Source organism: Glycine max, chromosome 13 (genome assembly GCF_000004515.6).
Source record: "Glycine max cultivar Williams 82 chromosome 13, Glycine_max_v4.0, whole genome shotgun sequence".
Taxonomy (NCBI): Eukaryota; Viridiplantae; Streptophyta; class Magnoliopsida; order Fabales; family Fabaceae; genus Glycine; species Glycine max.
This window is the reverse complement of record NC_038249.2, coordinates 14,781,674-14,800,812: the sequence shown is the minus strand read 5'-3', so window position 1 is coordinate 14,800,812 and position 19,139 is coordinate 14,781,674. Positions and strand designations below refer to the sequence as shown.

Below are 19,139 nucleotides of genomic sequence, written 5' to 3'. Positions count from 1 at the left end.
TGATGGAAAAAAAAGGAATGATATATAGAAGAGCAAGAGATAATTATATTTTCTTAACAACGTGGGAATACGAAAAAGAAGATGGTTCGAGACTTAAGGACAAGGAAGATTGAATTAGGAGAGATACGGTTACATTTTGTTTATTTATCTATTAAACAATTTTTTAGAAATAATTGAATAAATTAAGTATGTTTATGTAATTACTAAGGGATAAAATAGTTTTAAACAAAAATAAAAACCAAAATAGTTATTCCCTTTATACAATGGTAGGTATAAATAATAAAAAAATATAAGTACGTGATTATCAATGGATTTTGTTATGTAAATTTAAAAATAAAAAATATTACAACTAGTATATATTTCTATTTATGTCAAAGGAAAAAAATATATCTGTTAATTTTTTTAATAATTAGTATATTTTATTTTCATAAATAGAAGATAACGCTAAACATTCTAACAAATCTTATGAAATATAAATTATCTATTAGAGATTTAAATATTTATTTTAACCAATATTTAATTTCAATAGTAAAAAAAAGACATTTGCATTTTTGCTTTTGAAATATAAGTAGATTTTTTTATTGTTTCGTTATGATATTAACGATCAAATATATCTCATATATTTTATTATTTTTTTATATTTACTTTATTATTTATTTTCAAAGAAAATAATTATATACAGAAATATTTTTTAACACGTAGTACACACAATAACATGCACGGGTATGGAAGATTTATTACTCAAGACTTGCCAAGGTCCTGCCCATTAAATTGTAGAAACAAGGCATGTCACTCGAGAGTATTCTTTATAATTATTTTCAAAGTGATTTTGCTAGGTACTAGAATTTTACTACTTATTTTAAGAAAGTTTCCCACTCTACCAAACAGAGCATAAGGGAGAAGGAGAAATGATACAATAAAAGCAACTACTTTAGTTGTTCAGTACTTCTCTATTTCCTTCCACGCACTTTCTCTATTTGTAAGCTCTACTTTCTCTGTCTGTACTTCTCTATTTCCTGTGGTTCAAAAGCAACTATTCAGAATTCAAGTTTCAAGAATCAAACCCTAGTTTAGTTTCTTTTAACGATTAACCCTCTCTATCTGTTTTTCACTGTAGACGTTTTCAAATTTGAAGTCAAACACGTTCAATCGTCGTCTTTGTGATTAATTCCCATATCGTTTCCACAGCAGCTTTTATACAAGGTCGATGGAACTATGAAAGATGGGGTGGATTTGATTCCAATATCAAGCCGCAATGCAAAGCCTCCAAGTGTTGAATTGTGGGCAGTTCTTGATGTCCCTGTACATTAGGTTGGCACTTCTTGGAAAATTTAAGCCATTCACTATCAGGTCTCTTTTGTGCTTCAATCAACTTCCTGGAATCTTCTACCACTTATTCTGCAATGCAAAGCCTCCAGGTGTTGAATTGTGGGCAGTTCTTGATGTCCTTGTACATTAGGTTGGCGCTTCTTGGAAAAATTTAAGCCATTCACTATAAGGTCTCTTTTGTGCTTCAATCAACTTCCTGGAATCTTCTACCACTTATTCTGCAATGCAAAGCCTCCAGGTGTTGAATTGTGGGCAGTTCTTGATGTCCTTGTACATTAGGTTGGCGCTTCTTGGAAAAATTTAAGCCATTCACTATAAGGTCTCTTTTGTGCTTCAATCAACTTCCTGGAATCTTCTACCACTTATTCTGCTCTTGAATTGGCATTTCAATCAGCTTTGGGCTGTTTAAGATATGGTACACTGCCACGTGAAATCGAAAAAGTGTGGGTGCCTCTACGAGATGAAATTCTATAATCATTTGCAAAATTTTGGTATACAAGATTGACCCTGTCCCTGAAATCGGAAAGTGTGGTTGCCTCTATGAGATGAAATTCTATATTCATCGTCTGCAAAATTTCGATATGCAAGAATGATCTTGTCCCTGGAATCGAAAAAATGTGATTACCTCTATGAGATGAAATTCTATATTCATCATTTGCAAAAAAATTCGATATGCAAGAATGATCCTGTCCCTGAAATCGGAAAAATGTGATTGCCTCTATGAGATGAAATTCTATATTCATCATCTTCAAAATTTCAGTATACAAGAATGACCTTGACCCTGAAATTGAAAAAGTGTGGTTGCCTTAATGAGATGAAATTTTATATTCATCATTTGCAAAATTTTCGGTATATAAGAATGACCCTGTCCCTGAAATCTGAAAAGTGTGGTTGCTTGCCTCTATGAGATGGAATTCTATATTCATTATTTGCGAAATTTCCTTATACAAGAATGGCCCTATCCCTGAAATCGGAAAAGTGTGGTTGCCTCAATGAGATGACATTTTATATGCATCATTTGCAAAATTTTGGTATACAAGAATGACCCTAACCTTGAAGTCAAAAAAGTGTGATTGTCTCAGATGATTTCTTTATTCATCATTTGCAAAATTAGGGTATTCGAACCTTCTATAAGGTTGACCCTGGCCCTGTAATGAGAAAAGTGTGGTTGCCTCTATGAGATGAATTCTTTATTCATCATTTGCAAATTTTTGGTATATAAGAATGACCTAAACCCTGAAATTGAAAAAACTGTGGTTGCTTCTGAGTTGGATTCTTCATTCATTATCTGCAAAATCTGGGTATATAAACCCTTTAAGGTTGACCCTAACCATGTAATAGAAAAGTGTGGTTGCCTCTATGAGATGAATTGTTTATCCATTCATTTGAAGAATATATAAATCCTAAGATGAATTCTTTATTCATAATGAGCAAATTTAGGGTATATAAATCCTATAAGGTTGACCCTGAAACAGAAAAGTGCGGTTGCCATTATGAGCCTAATTCATCTGAAAAATTGGAGTATCTATAAGGTTGACTCTGACCCTCTAAACAGAAAAATTTTTATTGCCTTTATGAGATGGATTCTTTATTGACTTAAAAATTAGGGTATATAATGATGACCCTGACCTTGAATTTGGAAAAGTGTAGTTGTCCCTTGGAGATGGATTCTTTGTTTAAAAAAGAGATGTTAATTTTTAAAAAAGAGGTGTTGAATTGTGGGCAGTTCTTGATGTCCCTGTACATTAGGTTGGCGCTTCTTGGAAAAATTTAAGCCACTGACTATCAGGTCTCTTTTGTGCTTCAAACAACTTCCTGGAATCTTCTACCACTTATTCTGCTCTTGAATTGGCATTTCAATCAGCTTTGGGCAGTTTAAGATATGGTACACTGCCACGTGAAATCGAAAAAGTGTGGGTGCCGCTACGAGATGAAATTCTATAATCATTTGCAAAATTTTGGTATGCAAGATTGACCCTGTCCCTGAAATCGGAAAGTGTGGTTGCCTCTATGAGATGAAATTCTATATTCATCGTCTGCAAAATTTTGATATGCAAGAATGATCTTGTCCCTGGAATCGAAAAAATGTGATTACCTCTATGAGATGAAATTCTATATTCATCATTTGCAAAATTTCGATATGCAAGAATGATCCTGTCCCTGAATTCGGAAAAATGTGATTGCCTCTATGAGATGAAATTCTATATTCATCATCTTCAAAATTTCAGTATACAAGAATGACCCTGACCCTGAAATTGAAAAAGTGTGGTTGCCATAATGAGATGAAATTTTATATTCATCATTTGCAAAATTTTCGGTATATAATGTCCCTGTCCCTGAAATCTGAAAAGTGTGGTTGCTTGCCTCTATGAGATGGAATTCTATATTCATTATTTGCGAAATTTCCTTATACAAGAATGGCCCTATCCCTGAAATCGGAAAAGTGTGGTTGCCTCAATGAGATGACATTTTATATGCATCATTTGCAAAATTTTGGTATACAAGAATGACCCTAACCTTGAAGTCAAAAAAGTGTGATTGTCTCAGATGATTTCTTTATTCATCATTTGCAAAATTAGGGTATTCGAACCTTCTATAAGGTTGACCCTGGCCCTGTAATGAGAAAAGTGTGGTTGCCTCTATGAGATGAATTCTTTATTCATCATTTGCAAATTTTTGGTATATAAGAATGACCTAAACCCTGAAATTGAAAAAACTGTGGTTGCTTCTGAGTTGGATTCTTCATTCATTATCTGCAAAATCTGGGTATATAAACCCTTTAAGGTTGACCCTAACCATGTAATAGAAAAGTGTGGTTGCCTCTATGAGATGAATTGTTTATCCATTCATTTGAAGAATATATAAATCCTAAGATGAATTCTTTATTCATAATGAGCAAATTTAGGGTATATAAATCCTATAAGGTTGACCCTGAAACAGAAAAGTGCGGTTGCCATTATGAGCCTAATTCATCTGAAAAATTGGAGTATCTATAAGGTTGACTCTGACCCTCTAAACAGAAAAATTTTTATTGCCTTTATGAGATGGATTCTTTATTGACTTAAAAATTAGGGTATATAATGATGACCCTGACCTTGAATTTGGAAAAGTGTAGTTGTCCCTTGGAGATGGATTCTTTGTTTAAAAAATAGATGTTAATTTTTAAAAAAGAGGTGTTGAATTGTGGGCAGTTCTTGATGTCCCTGTACATTAGGTTGGCGCTTCTTGGAAAAATTTAAGCCATTGACTATCAGGTCTCTTTTGTGCTTCAATCAACTTCCTGGAATCTTCTACCACTTATTCTGCTCTTGAATTGTCATTTCAATCAGCTTTGGGCTGTTTAAGATATGGTACACTGCCACGTGAAATCGAAAAAGTGTGGGTGCCTCTACGAGATGAAATTCTATAATCATTTGCAAAATTTTGGTATACAAGATTGACCCTGTCCCTGAAATCGGAAAGTGTGGTTGCCTCTATGAGATGAAATTCTATATTCATCGTCTGCAAAATTTCGATATGCAAGAATGATCTTGTCCCTGGAATCGAAAAAATGTGATTACCTCTATGAGATGAAATTCTATATTCATCATTTGCAAAATTTCGATATGCAAGAATGATCCTGTCCCTGAATTCGGAAAAATGTGATTGCCTCTATGAGATGAAATTCTATATTCATCATCTTCAAAATTTCAGTATACAAGAATGACCCTGACCCTGAAATTGAAAAAGTGTGGTTGCCTTAATGAGATGAAATTTTATATTCATCATTTGCAAAATTTTCGGTATATAAGAATGACCCTGTCCCTGAAATCTGAAAAGTGTGGTTGCTTGCCTCTATGAGATGGAATTCTATATTCATTATTTAATGGACAGGTTCAGAAGTATCATATTAAAGCAATGGAGTTATCTTTTACACAAGGTCGATGGAACTATGATAGATGGGGTGGATTTGATTCAATATCAAGCTGCAATGCAAAGCCTCCAGGTGTTGAATTGTGGGCAGTTCTTGATGTCCCTGTACATTAGGTTGGCGCTTCTTGGAAAAATTTTAGCCATTCACTATCAGGTCTCTTTTGTGCTTCAATCAACTTCGTGGAGTCTTCTACCACTTATTCTGCTCCTGAATTGGCATTTCAATCAGCTTTGGGCTGTTTAAGATATGGTACACTACCACGTGAAGCTGTGTGCACTGAGAATCTTACCCCTTGGTTGAAACTCCTTCCTTGTTGAGATAAATCTGGACTCTCTTCCTTATTGGAGAGACCATCTATTTACAGAAGCTTTTACCACTCTCAGAGGTTGCACTTGACAATGTCCACAGATCATTCAAATGGGTCAAGATTAGGAATTAATCTAGAACAAACAGTTACAGTTGTACTCCAGCCTAATGAACAGAAAGCAGGTGTGAACCATGTCAGTGAAACAAAGATACAATACAACCAAGCTGGTCCCTGAGTTCTCTATTTGGAAGAAAAATCAGTGGAAGATCTGTTCTTGCCAAGTTGAGTAATGTTTAACTTCATGCTGAGAGAGATCTAGTCTCTCAACTTGATAATCTCTAGAAGAATACTGCTAAATTTGCTGCTAATGACACAGGTCCTAAGGATTTTAGAAGGAATGCTGGCTTTGAATTATCTGTTACTCCCAAAAGGGTGCATGCAGAAATGGAAACGAGCTCCTCAATTCTGTATGAATATCCAATCAAAGAATACACGGAGACTGAACAATTTGATTTAGGCCTAACAAGGAAGCATCCAATTGTTTGGTCTAGCCCACATGCACCTTTATATGCCAGTAGATTTTCGATGGGAAGTGGGAATGAAAGGGGTGCTATTGCAATATCCTTGAAATCGATCCAGGGACTTGTTGCAATCAATAATATGTTAAAGAGAGGTGTAAGTTGCAAGCTAATGTTCTCCAAATTGTGCCTTGGTATGTTAAGGTATATTATCATACTTTGCAATTAGTAGTTGATGAAAGGCCTCAAGCACTCACAGATTTTGTTGAGAGAATGCGTGTTTCACCTTCCGAAGACAAAGTATCACCCGAGGTGATGGAGATGGTTCTTCAATTTCCTTGTGAAATGAAGTCAGCTATATTGAGTATAGTGTTTGATAAGGTTTGATCAAATTTTTACTTTCCATTTGTACTTTAGTAGTTCTTTTTCCTCTCAATGTTTGCCTCACTTTTTTTTGTTGGCATTGAACTGTGTAAGTTAATGTTGGTAAACAACCTCAGAAATCTTAATAAGTAACTTATTGTATTATATGAAAGTAGGATTGGTGTTGATATCATGTGAAAGTAGGAGGAATCATATGAAATATCAATTTGATTTATATTTATAACTTTTTAAAGTAGTGATGGAAGTGAGTGAGCCAGGCCAAACTCTGGCCCTGCTTGAGTAAAGGTGAACTGCCCATTTAGCTCATGGGCTTCCCTTAAATTGGCCAGGACAGTAAAATATAAGCCTGTTTAACCCTTCCTCTTTTAGGCTGCTATGCTCATATGGGCCTTGTTGACCCATTTATAACATACAGTTAAGTACATGTCACCATGGCATAAAAAGTTGATAGTAATGTGGTATCGGAAACCTTATGTGATATGCTCACTTTATATTATTTTAGGATGGATGAATAGGAAATTGGTTTGTTTTTCATATCAAATTGGATTTTGACCTGCTTTTGTTTGTCTGCATAGGGCTTCTTACACATTGATGAATACCCTCCAGATGTTAATCAAGGATTTGACATTCCATCAGCAATAATAAGCTTTCCTGACTTCCATGCTGGTTTGCAATTTTCTGATAAATCTCGAAGCAAGTCACCACTGTTGTCTAAGTTACAGGTTATTTGAATCTCCACTCTTTCTGCTTATAACACGTATACATATAGTATTCCTTAGTCATGCCTCTAACTATCTGGATTTGTAATGCAGGAAAAGAGTCTTGTTCTCTCTTACACAGAACTTTTACTTGTACCCTTGATGACTCCTGATTTCAGTATGCCATACAATGTCATCACAATTACATGCACATTTTTTTGCTTTGTTTGCTAAATGTTCTCCGGAGAAGAGGAAAGACTTTTGAAAAACAAAGGTAAACCTTAGCTGTTGTAGTGTTTGCATCCTGGGACACAAGTAATGAAGTAATTCAATTTCGTACAACAATGAGTAATCCCCAAGCATGGCGCTTTTGTAATTAACAAAGGATTCTTACCTTAATAGCCATAAAAAAGAAAGCATTCACTTTGTTCTCTCTCTGCATTAGCTTTCCAGATTGTTGCCTAATACCTTCACTGAAATTAATGATCGAATGCACTTATCACAAACTAGACATGAAAAATTCATTAGCAAACTAAATAGTCTACATGATTTTTTTGTGTTATGGTGGTCCTCATATATGAATGTCTTTGTGTTGCTAAAGTATATTAATAGAAACATCGTATCTTATTAGAGAGGATAAGAGATTTAAACTTGTAGAACTTTGAGTGTTTGGACTTCCCAATGCCCATAGGCCCCAATTCTCTCACAAATGACAAGATTAATAGGCAACATGCCTTATTTGCTAAACCAACTTACCTCACTAATGGGTATCCATCATATATAGATTTAAGTCTGGTGTGGAGGATTTAATCTAAATTTTGATCTTTAAGAGTAACATGTACTTTTATATCATAAATTTTAATTGTTTACATGCCTAGTGTTATGCATTTTAGCCACTGCCTTCCCTCTCATTCTTTTGTTTAATTATTCTTATTCAGCTGCTAACGTCTTGTGTTTTTCTACCTGTAGATGCAAACAAAGCAGTGTTCCTTCACTGAGTGCTATCTAAACTATATCTGCCAAGCTTAGAGGCAGACCGTTGGAATCAAGTCTGCCCTATCCCTCGTCATCGTCCTTTGTTAGTCCAAAATTGATTCTTAGAGTACTACTGGTTGCAGGAATTTGCCGTTACATGGCAATACTATTCACAATGATATCTTCCAACTAAGTAGTTTTACTTGTACTATAGTCTAATTGCATGTATTTTCATGTACAATACAAACCTTCCACTGCCCAATGTGCCTTTACTTTCTGTTAATATATCATCTTGGTATTCTTATTCCACTTTTTATAGTGGGTTCATGATATTAGCTTTATAATTTATGTATGCATGGTTTAAAACTTTTTTTCAGGATGGTAGCACAACACTGTGAAGAGTTGATTTAGTTAAGAGGAGATTACTATCATAGAAGCTGAATATCCAATGACTGAAAGTGTGAGTACGTAAGCCTATTTGGCCTTCTAAAATCAAGCACTTGCTCAGTCCTTCGACTACTAGAATACAAAGTATGCTTATTCTCTAGCTTTCCTTGAATTTTCTTTATTTTGTACAAGTATACAGTTTTTCCTGTCTACTAGTTTATAGTTTGATATTTAAAATACTCTCAGTTTCCTTGGATTTTCTTTATTTTGTACAAACTTCCTGTAACAAGCTCTGTTTGGGAAAATTTATGCAAGTTTTCAAAATAAAGGGGGGGTTTTGTGAAGTAATGGCATAAATTCAAGGGAGTTGGGACTTAGGAGTAAACTATGAGTAATTTGTAGAAATAAGTTTTAGAGCATTCTAATATAAAACCTTTCTTATTAGCATGTAAATGTCCAGGTCCTTTTAACATACGACATTTGCTGGTTTGTGTTAGAAGTCTTTGTATCACTTATGTTTTCTGTTTTTTATTTTCATTTTACTAACTTAACGGGAAGCCAAAATCATATATCTTTAATTATGGAGGCTTTTGGAGACAGTTTTGAATCTCCACTAGCACATTTCTTCCTTCATCTTTTCTTTATATTTTTCCTCTTTCCTTTTTTCTCTCAAGTTTCTCAATTTTTTTTCCTTTTCAACTTCTTCAGCAAGCATCCTGTCTCTGCCCCCTCTTCTCTATGCCAACATGTTATGTGCTAGGTGAAGAAACAACCTTTCCTTCAATTCTTGCATTTCACATACATCTGGCACAGGATACAATCATACAACTTCTCCTGTGGATATTGTGCCTTTTTTTTCCAGCAGGTTTAAAGATACCCCATCTATACAGTTGGAATATGGAACACCTCTAGTTGAGCATTCTAATCTCTGCAGTGAAATACTGGTAAAAATTGTTTTTATTCATAAATTTCTACTCAATTTGGTTGCTCAGTTCACATTTTAAGAAGTGATAATGTTATGCACTCTTAATTTAGCTATACACAATAATATTTGTAAGGAACAATTATTCTTGATTTGATTTTTTAAAAGTTTAATTAATTGAATATTATTTTAAGTATATAATGTTTTGTTTATCTATTTTTATCTTCGTATATTTTTTTTCATATGTTGTGCCCTGGTGCAGCGGTAAAGTTGTGCCTTGGTGACTTGTTGGTCATGGGTTCGAATCCGGAAACAGCCTCTTTGCATATGCAAGGGTAAGGCTGCGTACAACATCCCTCCTCCATACCTTCGCATAGCGAAGAGCCTCTGGGCAATGGGGTACGAAGTTTTTTATATTTTTTTTCAATATAGTCACTTATAGAGAATTGTAGTTTTTAAAGAATCATTGAGGCCATTTGCATCAATTGCGAATAAAGGTTGCATGTTAAATAGATCAATTTGATTGATGAATTTGATTCATATTATATTTATCAGTTCTTATGGCAATTGAAATTCTATATTCATCATCTTCAAAATTTCAATATACAACAATGATCTGTCCTTGAAATCGGAAAATGTGGTTGCTGCTATGAGATGAAATTTTATATTCTTCATTTGCGAAATTTCAATATATTAAAATGACCTTGCCCATGAAATCAAAAAAGTGTGATTGCCTCTACGAGATGAAATTCTATAATCATTTGCAAAATTTTGGTATACAAGAATGGTCATGTCCCTGAAATCAGAAAGTGTGGTTGCCTCTATGAGATGAAATTCTATATTCATCATCTGCAAAATTTCGGTATGCAAGAATGATCTTGTCCTTGAAATCAGAAATATGTGGTTGCCTCTATGAGATGAAATTCTATATTCATCATCTGGTAAATTTCGGTATACAAGAATGTCCTTGACCTTGACCCTGAAATCGAAAAAGTGTGGTTGCCTCTATGAGATGGAATTCCATATTTATCATCTGCAAAATTTCGGTATATAAGAATGGCTCTATCCCTGAAATCGGAAAAGTGTGGTTGCCTCTATAATCATTTGCAAAATTTTGGTATACAAGAATGGCCCGGTCCTTGAAATCAGAAAGCGTGGTTGGCTCTATGAGTTGAAATTCTATACTCATCATCTGCAAAATTCCGATATGCAAGAATGATCCTGTCCCTGAAATCGGAAAAATGTGATTACTCTATGAGATGAAATTTTATATTCATCATTTGCAAAATTTCGATATGCAAGAAGATCATGTCCCTGAAATCGGAAAAATATGGTTGCCTCTATGAGATGAAATTTTATTTCATCATCTGCAAAATTTCAGTATACAAGAATGACCCTGACCCTGAAATGGAAAAGGTGTGGTTGCCTCTATGAAATGAAATTCTATATTCATCATCTGCAAAAATTTTGGTATATAAGAATGACCCTGTCCCTGAAATCGGAAAAGTGTGGTTGCTTGCCTCTATGAGATGAAATTCTATATTCATCATTTGCAAAATTTCGGTATACAAAAATGACCCTATCCTTGAAATTGGAAAAGTACGATTGCCTCAATGAGATGAAATTCTATATTCATCATCTATAAAATTTCGGTATACATGAATGACCCTGACCCTGAAATCGAAAAAGTGTGGTTGCTTCTATTAGATGAAATTCTATATTCTTTATCTGTAAATTTTCAGTATATAAGAATGACCTTGTCCCTGAATTCAGAAAAGTGTGGTTGCCTCTATGAGATCAAATTCTATATTCATTATTTGAAAAATTTCGGTATACAAGAATGGCCCATTCCCTGAAATCGGAAAAGTGTGGTTGCCTCTATAAGATGAAATTTTATGTGCATCATTTGCAAAATTTTGGTATACAAGAATGAACCTAACCTTGAAGTAAAAAAAGTGTGATTGTCTCAGATGATTTCTTTATTCATCATTTGCAAAATTGGGGTATTCGAACCCTCTATAAGGTTGACCCTGGCCCTGTAATGAGAAAAGTGTGGTTGCCTCTATGAGATGAATTCTTTATTCATCATCTGCAAATTTTTGGTATATAAGAATGGCCTAAACCCTGAAATTGAAAAAACTGTGGTTGCTTCTGAGTTGGATTCTTCATTCATTATCTGCAAAATCTGGGTATATAAACCCTTTAAGGTTGACCCTAACCTTGTAATAGAAAAGTGTGGTTGCCTCTATGAGATGAATTGTTTTCCATTCATTTGCATAATATATAAATCCTAAGATGAATTCTTTGTTCATAATGAGCAAAATTAGGGTATATAAATCCTATAAGGTTGACCCTGAAAACAGAAAAGTGCGGTTGCCATTATGAGCCTAATTCATCTAAAAAATTGGAGTATCTATAAGGTTGACTCTAACCGTCTAAACAGAAATTTTTTTATTGCCTTTATGAGATGGATTCTTTATTGACTTAAAAATTAGGGTATATAATGATGACCCTGACCTTGAATTTGGAAAAGTGTAGTTGTCCCATGGAGATGGATTCTTTGTTTTAAAAAGAGATGTTAATTTTTAGCCTCAATGACCCTAAACCAAGCTGCATGTTTAAATCTTTGTTGCAGGACTTAAATCAAGAGGCATGTTTAAAGGTATATAAACCCTTTAAGGTTGACCCTGATTCTGAAATCGAAAAAGTACAGTTGCCTTGCCTCTTTGATAGATTATTTATTCATCTGAAGTGTACAGACCCTATAAGATGACCCTGGCCCTAAATATATAAGATGAACCTGGCTCTAAAAATGAAAAAGTGCAGCTTTCCGTATGAGATAGATTCATTATTCATCATTGAGATATATTAATTTTGGCCTATGACCCTAAATCAAGCTTCATGTTTAAATCTTTATTGCAATTTAAAATCTGGATAGAATGCTTTCATGACCCTAATGAAAACTACAATATAAATTGTATTATTGATGTCACCTGGATGGTAGGTATGATATGATGGCCCTGAATGTATTTTTTATATGAATGAAAATCAGTGTAAAAATTCAGTTGTTATGCACCCCAGATGAAATTACCAAATTGCGGATTTGGGTTGATTCTCTTGTTATTACTTGAATAATTAGATGTGACAAAGGTATGAGACATTGCATTTGATATACTTAGTTTGCTGGAACTTCAAAATAAATTGTACTTGTGACCTTGCACTTTTATTGTCAAAATCATGAATAGTGGTTCTTGAAAGTGAATTCTTTGAATTTGATGTAGACTACCTTAAAGACTCCTTCCTTGAATCTTGAATGATGGCAATTTCCAGAACTATGGGATTTGTGAAAACTTTGTTTATTGTGACTTACGAATGTACCAAGTATCTTACAGTTTTATGATCATAATTGTTGTATTACTGTATGGAATTTGATGTGATGGTGGCTCTTAAAACATAATTCAACTGTTCTAACTCTCAGAACTTTCCTACTAGTTCACTACAGCTTTTGCATTTCAAGTCGCACTTATAGAGAAACCTTTACTTGCAGACACTTTTAGGCATCAGATTTTTCCACTCGTTATTACAATTTATACATGAGTTATACTTGGATATTAATTATGATTAGCTCCAACTTTCTTTAGCCTTAGAAGACATTTGGTAGAGGATAAATATTTATTTTCCCCAGGAATCATAGGTTGATAAACTTAGTTTCCCATGTTTGATATTTATTTAAAAAAAAAAATCCTAGGAAAATTCCATTTTTGATAGTTCTATGGAAGTTAAACGAAACATTGATGTTTTACTTCTGTGTTTTTCATTTTTTTATGTATGCCATTCGGGTTTTTGTCAGGGATATTTTCTTCTATTGCATTTTATCCCAAATAAAAATATGTCGTGGAAGGAAATTATTTGTGGTTCTAACATCTTATATATTACTATTATTATTCACAACAAGAACAAAAGCCTTTTACCCACAATAAAGTTTGTAAGGAAGTCCTTTTTGTGACATCGAATACGTATGGGCATTCTGGGTTTCACTATTTCTATAGTTATAGTCTTGGTTTTCATTGCTTACACTTTATTCTTACGATTTTGTGCTTTTGCTCTGGATTGAAGCAGCAACGGTATATAATTTTGTTGCATTCTGATTGCTTATAATTTTTTTTCCTGAATATACTAAGTAACATGTGGATTAGTGTTTAATGGACAGGTTCAGAAGTATCATATTAAAGCAATGGAGTTATCTTTTACACAAGGTCGATGGAACTATGATAGATGAGGTGGATTTGATTCAATATCATGCAGCAATGCAAAGCCTCCAGGAGTTGAATTGTGGGCAGTTTTTGATGTCCCTCTACATTAGGTTGGCACTTCTTGGAAAAACTTAAGCCATTCACTATCAGGTCTCTTGTGCTTCAGTCAACTTCCTGGAGTCTTCTACCACTTATTCTGCTCCTGAATTGGCATTTCTATCAGCTTTGGGCAGTTTAAGATATGGTACACTGCCACGTGAAATCGAAAAAGTGTGGGCGCCTCTACGAGATGAAATTTTATAATCATTTGCAAAATTTTGGTATACAAAAAAGGCCCTGTCCCTGAAATGGGATCGTTTGTTTGTCTCTATGAGATGAAATTATATATTCATCATCTGCAAAATTTCGGTATGCAAGAATGATCTTGTCCCTTAAATTGAAAAAATGTGGTTGCCTCTTTGAGATGAAATTATATATTCATCATCTGCAAAATTTTGGTATACAACAATGACCCTAAAACCAAGCTGCATGTTTAAATCTTTGTTGCATGACTTCAAATCAAAAGGCATGTTTTAAGGTATATAAACTCTTTAAGGTTGACCCTGAAATCGAAAAAGTACAGTTGCCTCTATGATGGATCCTTTATTCATTTGAAGTGTACAGGTCCTATAACATGATCCTGGCCTTAAAAATGGAAAAGTGCAGTTGTCCGTATGAGACAGATTCTTTATTCATCATTGAGATATATTTATTTTGGCCTTAATGACCCTAAATCAAGCTTATGTTTAAATTTTTATTGCGATTTAAAATCTGGATTCAATGCTTTCATGACCTAATGAAAACTACAATATAAACTGTATTATTGATATCACCTAGATGGTAGGTATGATATGATGGCCCTGAATGCATTTTTTATATGAATGAAAATCAGTGTAAAAATTCAGTTATGCACCCCAGATGGAATTACCAAATTGCGGTAACCACACTTTTCTCATTACAGGGTATATAAACCCTATAAGGTTGTCCCTGACCATGAAATGAATAAGTGCATTTGTCCCTATGTGATGGATTCTTTATACATCATTTGAAAATTAGGGTCTATAAGATGACCCTGGCCCTTAAAATGGAAAAATGAAGCTTTCCGTATGAGAGGAATTTTTTATTCATCATTGAGATATATTGATTTTAGCCTTAATGACCCTAAATCCAGCTTCATGTTTAAATCTTTATTGCAAGGTTTTAAATCTGGATAGAATGCTTTCATGAGCCTAATGAAAACTACAATATAAATTGTATTCTTGATGTCAGCTAGATGTGAGGTATGATATGATGGCCCTGAATGCTTTTTTTTATAAGATAAATAATTATTTTTGTCCCTCAATATGTAATTCGCTGACAAATACGTCATTGAAAGATGAAAATATAAAATTTATTTTTTGAAAGTGTAAAAAGTGCGACAAATATATCTTGCCGTTAACTTTCGTCTGTCACCGTTAATAAAATCGCTTAGGTGACACGAATGGACAAATTTGTTATAGAAACGATTATCAACGTGGATTGTCAATATAAAGGTATATTTATTATAATATTTTTTTGCCTTTTCATCTTCTCGATCCGCTAATAAATGTGTCCCTAAAAGATGAAAATGTAAAATTTAGTTCGTAAAAGTATAAGAAGTGCAACGCTAATAATAAGTTGTATAAGAGGAAAGCTATGGAAAAAAAGATTAAAAAACAATAAAATACAATTTAGGATTTGAACTTTTATATTTTGATTATCTATCTATCAAATTGTTAATTAATTTTTTAATTAATCAATATAACTACTTATTTTTTAAAATAAAATAAAATTCTTTAGTTTTGATATAAAAAAATTGAGTTACAATTTTAAAAAAATGAAAGTCAGATTTCTTGATTTTTTTTCTTCAATTAATTATTAATCTTTATTATGTATTATGTCATTGTATGTCAAATGGAATACAAGGTTGTTGTAGTCCTTAGATATAACTCTACGTCCCAAAGGCAAATAATAAACCTTTTATTAGTTTTTTTGTTTTGTTTTGTTTTAAAGTTAACTTTTATATTAGTTTGAGCATTATTGTATTTTTTATTTAAATTTATTTAGGTTCTTTATTTGTTAGTAATTATTTTTATTTCATTCCTATTATGTATAATAAGTGTTGTCTCAAATGGAATCAAATAAGATGTATCCAAGGATTTTTTTTATATTTGGGGTATATATATATATATATATATATATATATATATATATATATATATATATATATATATATATATATATTGTTAATTAAGGAAAACGACTTATAATTTCACTTTAACTTTATCTAGTTTAAATTTTGTGAGATTTTTTTTAAAAAAAAAATAGTTGATTAATTTCTTTTTTTAAAAATATATACATATATTTTTTTATAAATATATGTACTTTTTCTATTTAAAACTCTCGTCATATTATTTTCAATCTAAATATGAGGATACTTAAGTTGGAATTATGATATGAAATAATTTTAAAGATTAAAAGTAAGAAATTTAGTAAAAATTTGATAAAATTATAAGATATAAATCATAAGATAAAGTTTTTTTTTAACAATAAAGATTAAGGTTTGACAATGAAATCAAAATAATAAATATGTATATATATATATATATATATTAAAAGAAAATTTAAAAAATATATTACATAAGTACTAAATAAATAGGAGCATTAAATTATAAGCATATAATAATAATAATAATTAATCACAATGTATTATTAACGTCCGGATATATCTGTCACACTTTTGGACTAAATTTTACATTTTTATCTTTTAGGGACACATTTGTTAGCAGATTAGAAAGACGAAAAGTCAAAAGTGACAAATTTATTTCTCCCTTCGTGTCACATAGACTATTTGATTAACAGTGAGTGACAGAAGTTAATGACATATTTGTCGCACTTTTTACACTTTCAAGATTAAATTTTGTATTTTTTTTCTTTTAGGGGTGTATTTTTTAACGAATTACATATTAAGGGACAAAAATGATTATTACTCTTTTTATATGAATGAAAATCAGTGTAAAAATTCATTTGTTATTCACCCGAGATGGAATTATCAAATTGCGAATTTGTGTTTGATTCTCTTGTTATTAATTAAATAATTAGATGTGGCAAAGGTATGAAACATATTGCATTTGACATACTTAGTTTGCTGGAACTTCAAAATAAATTGTACTTGTGACCTTGCACTTTTATTGTCAAAATCATGAATAGTGGTTCTTGATTTTGAATTTGATGTAGACTACCTTTAAAGACTCCTTCCTTGAATCTTAAATTATGACAATTTCCAGAACTATGGGATGTGTGAAAACTTTGTTTATTGTGACTTACGAATGTACCAAGTATCTTGCAGTTTTATTATCATAATTGTTGTATTACTGTATTGAATTTGATGTGGTGGTGGCTCTTAAAACATAATTCAATTGTTGTTCTAACTCTTGGAACTTTCCTACATGAGCATGGACATGAGCAGTTTCTTCTACTTCTTCACGTAACTCATCCGTATAGTGATATTTAAGTTTTTTGCTAATTGAAGTTTCAGTTCTGTGAGTATAAAATTAAACTTGCATGTCAAAAAGATGTGAGGTGAAAGGGCACCTTCTAATGTCTCATACTTGTGTCATGCTCTAGTTCAAGGGATAGGCACATAAGGGTGCTTTGATCTATATATAAAAAACTACTTTGCTGGCTACTACAACAAATTTTCTTTTTTTGGTTTTTTTCTTTCTCCAGTGAAAGATTTGATTTTTCTTGTCAACAACAGTGATATGATATGCTCGTTCGGATTTGGGGCACATGCCACTGTCAATTATTTTATCTTATTGAATTCAAATATATTTTTAATGCTATTACTTATTTCATTTGAAAAAGAAAGGTTAAAATATATTTTTATTGCTATTGCTTGTTTCATTTTCATTTTACTTTTTATACCATGAAAAGGTTTCTGATTTTGATTTACCCTATTAACAATATAATTGAAACCAAAATTTGAACGATTGTAGAGAAAAGAAGCTAACGTTTCGAATTATAAAAATTAACGCTAAAATAAAAAATTATAGAAATAAAATTGCAGTTATATAAAAAAGTAAAGAGAAGTAAAATTAAGTCCTTTAAAGTGAGGCAATACATTTAAAAAATAACGTACTATTATATTTAATTTGGATTATTTGTAATGTTAGTTTCACATTTTTTTTAAATTAAGAAATTATGGTTTTAACTTTTAATGCTACATTTTTTCGTATTTAAAACTCTTAAATTAGTATTTTTTTTATCTAAACTTAAAATTTTACAAGATTTAAGATATGAAATGATTTTAAAAGGTTAGAAATCAGAAATTTATTAGTAATAGCATAATAAAAAACTAAAAAAGGTTTGAATGATATAACTATTCTTTTCAAAATTGATTTAAGTGTAAAATATGTTTTTAATTCTTGTATTTTGATAAAAAAAAAATAGTATTAGTTAATATATTTTAACTTTTGATCAATTTGATTCAAGATCTTTAACTTTTGATCAATTGATTTTTGCCCCTATTCAAATACAGTTTTTACCGTGAAAACAAAATTATTATTTTTATAAAGTTTAAGATTAAATTTATTTTAGAGATTAAAACTAAGTTTCACATTTAGGGATTGCCAACATATTTTATCTTCGTTTAATCTTGTTTTATTAATAGGATTAATATAATGTACTTAGTATCAACAACTTCCAAATTCGCTACAAAGTATTCAATAGTCAATATAATATCACTGTCCACATCATCCAATAAATCAGACATGATTGTTTTTCCAATTTTCTATTGACCTTCTTCCCCCAAAATAAAATAACATTTTCAATCTTATAATCAAAATCATGTAAGAGGGAATGGGAAGACACTTTGCTGAAACAAAATCACATCTTTTGAAATATATATAAGAGGGAATGGGAAGACACTTTGATGTAGGCAATAAAACTTAAAATGGAACGAACAAAACAAAGAAAGTAAATTATCTATTAAAACCTTATGAATTGTAACAGAATCTGAGGAAGAGTTTTATAAGAAATTAGATGAGCTCAAAATGGTGACTTTTGCATTAAAAGAAATAATCTACACCTCATTCCATGACTCAGTTCCTTCACCAATTCAAAGAAAATCCTACAGTTGGACAAAATTCGTGAGTCACATTAGCGTGCTTGTTTAGCAGGTGGCACAAAGCGTGAAAAATGATGTTGTGAGAGTTATGTGAAGGAAAAAAATGTGTTCATAACACATGCATGGAATAAAAATAATATATTTTGTATTTAAATTATATTAAAACAGATAAAGTTATAAAAGTATATTTGTTGAATGAGCTCGTATGAAAGTTTTTCAATAGTGTAAAAACTTTAGTAAAACAGTTCTTTTAAAATATTTTGATGAA

General features: G+C 31.9%; 2 pseudogenes; both read left to right on the top strand.

Annotated features, from left to right (window-relative positions):
• Positions 1 to 902: 902 nt before the first annotated feature.
• On the top strand, positions 903 to 14,148 carry LOC121172704 (GPI transamidase component PIG-T-like; annotated as a pseudogene).
• Positions 5,170 to 5,846, top strand: LOC100787791 (GPI transamidase component PIG-T-like; annotated as a pseudogene).
• Positions 14,149 to 19,139: the final 4,991 nt, after the last annotated feature.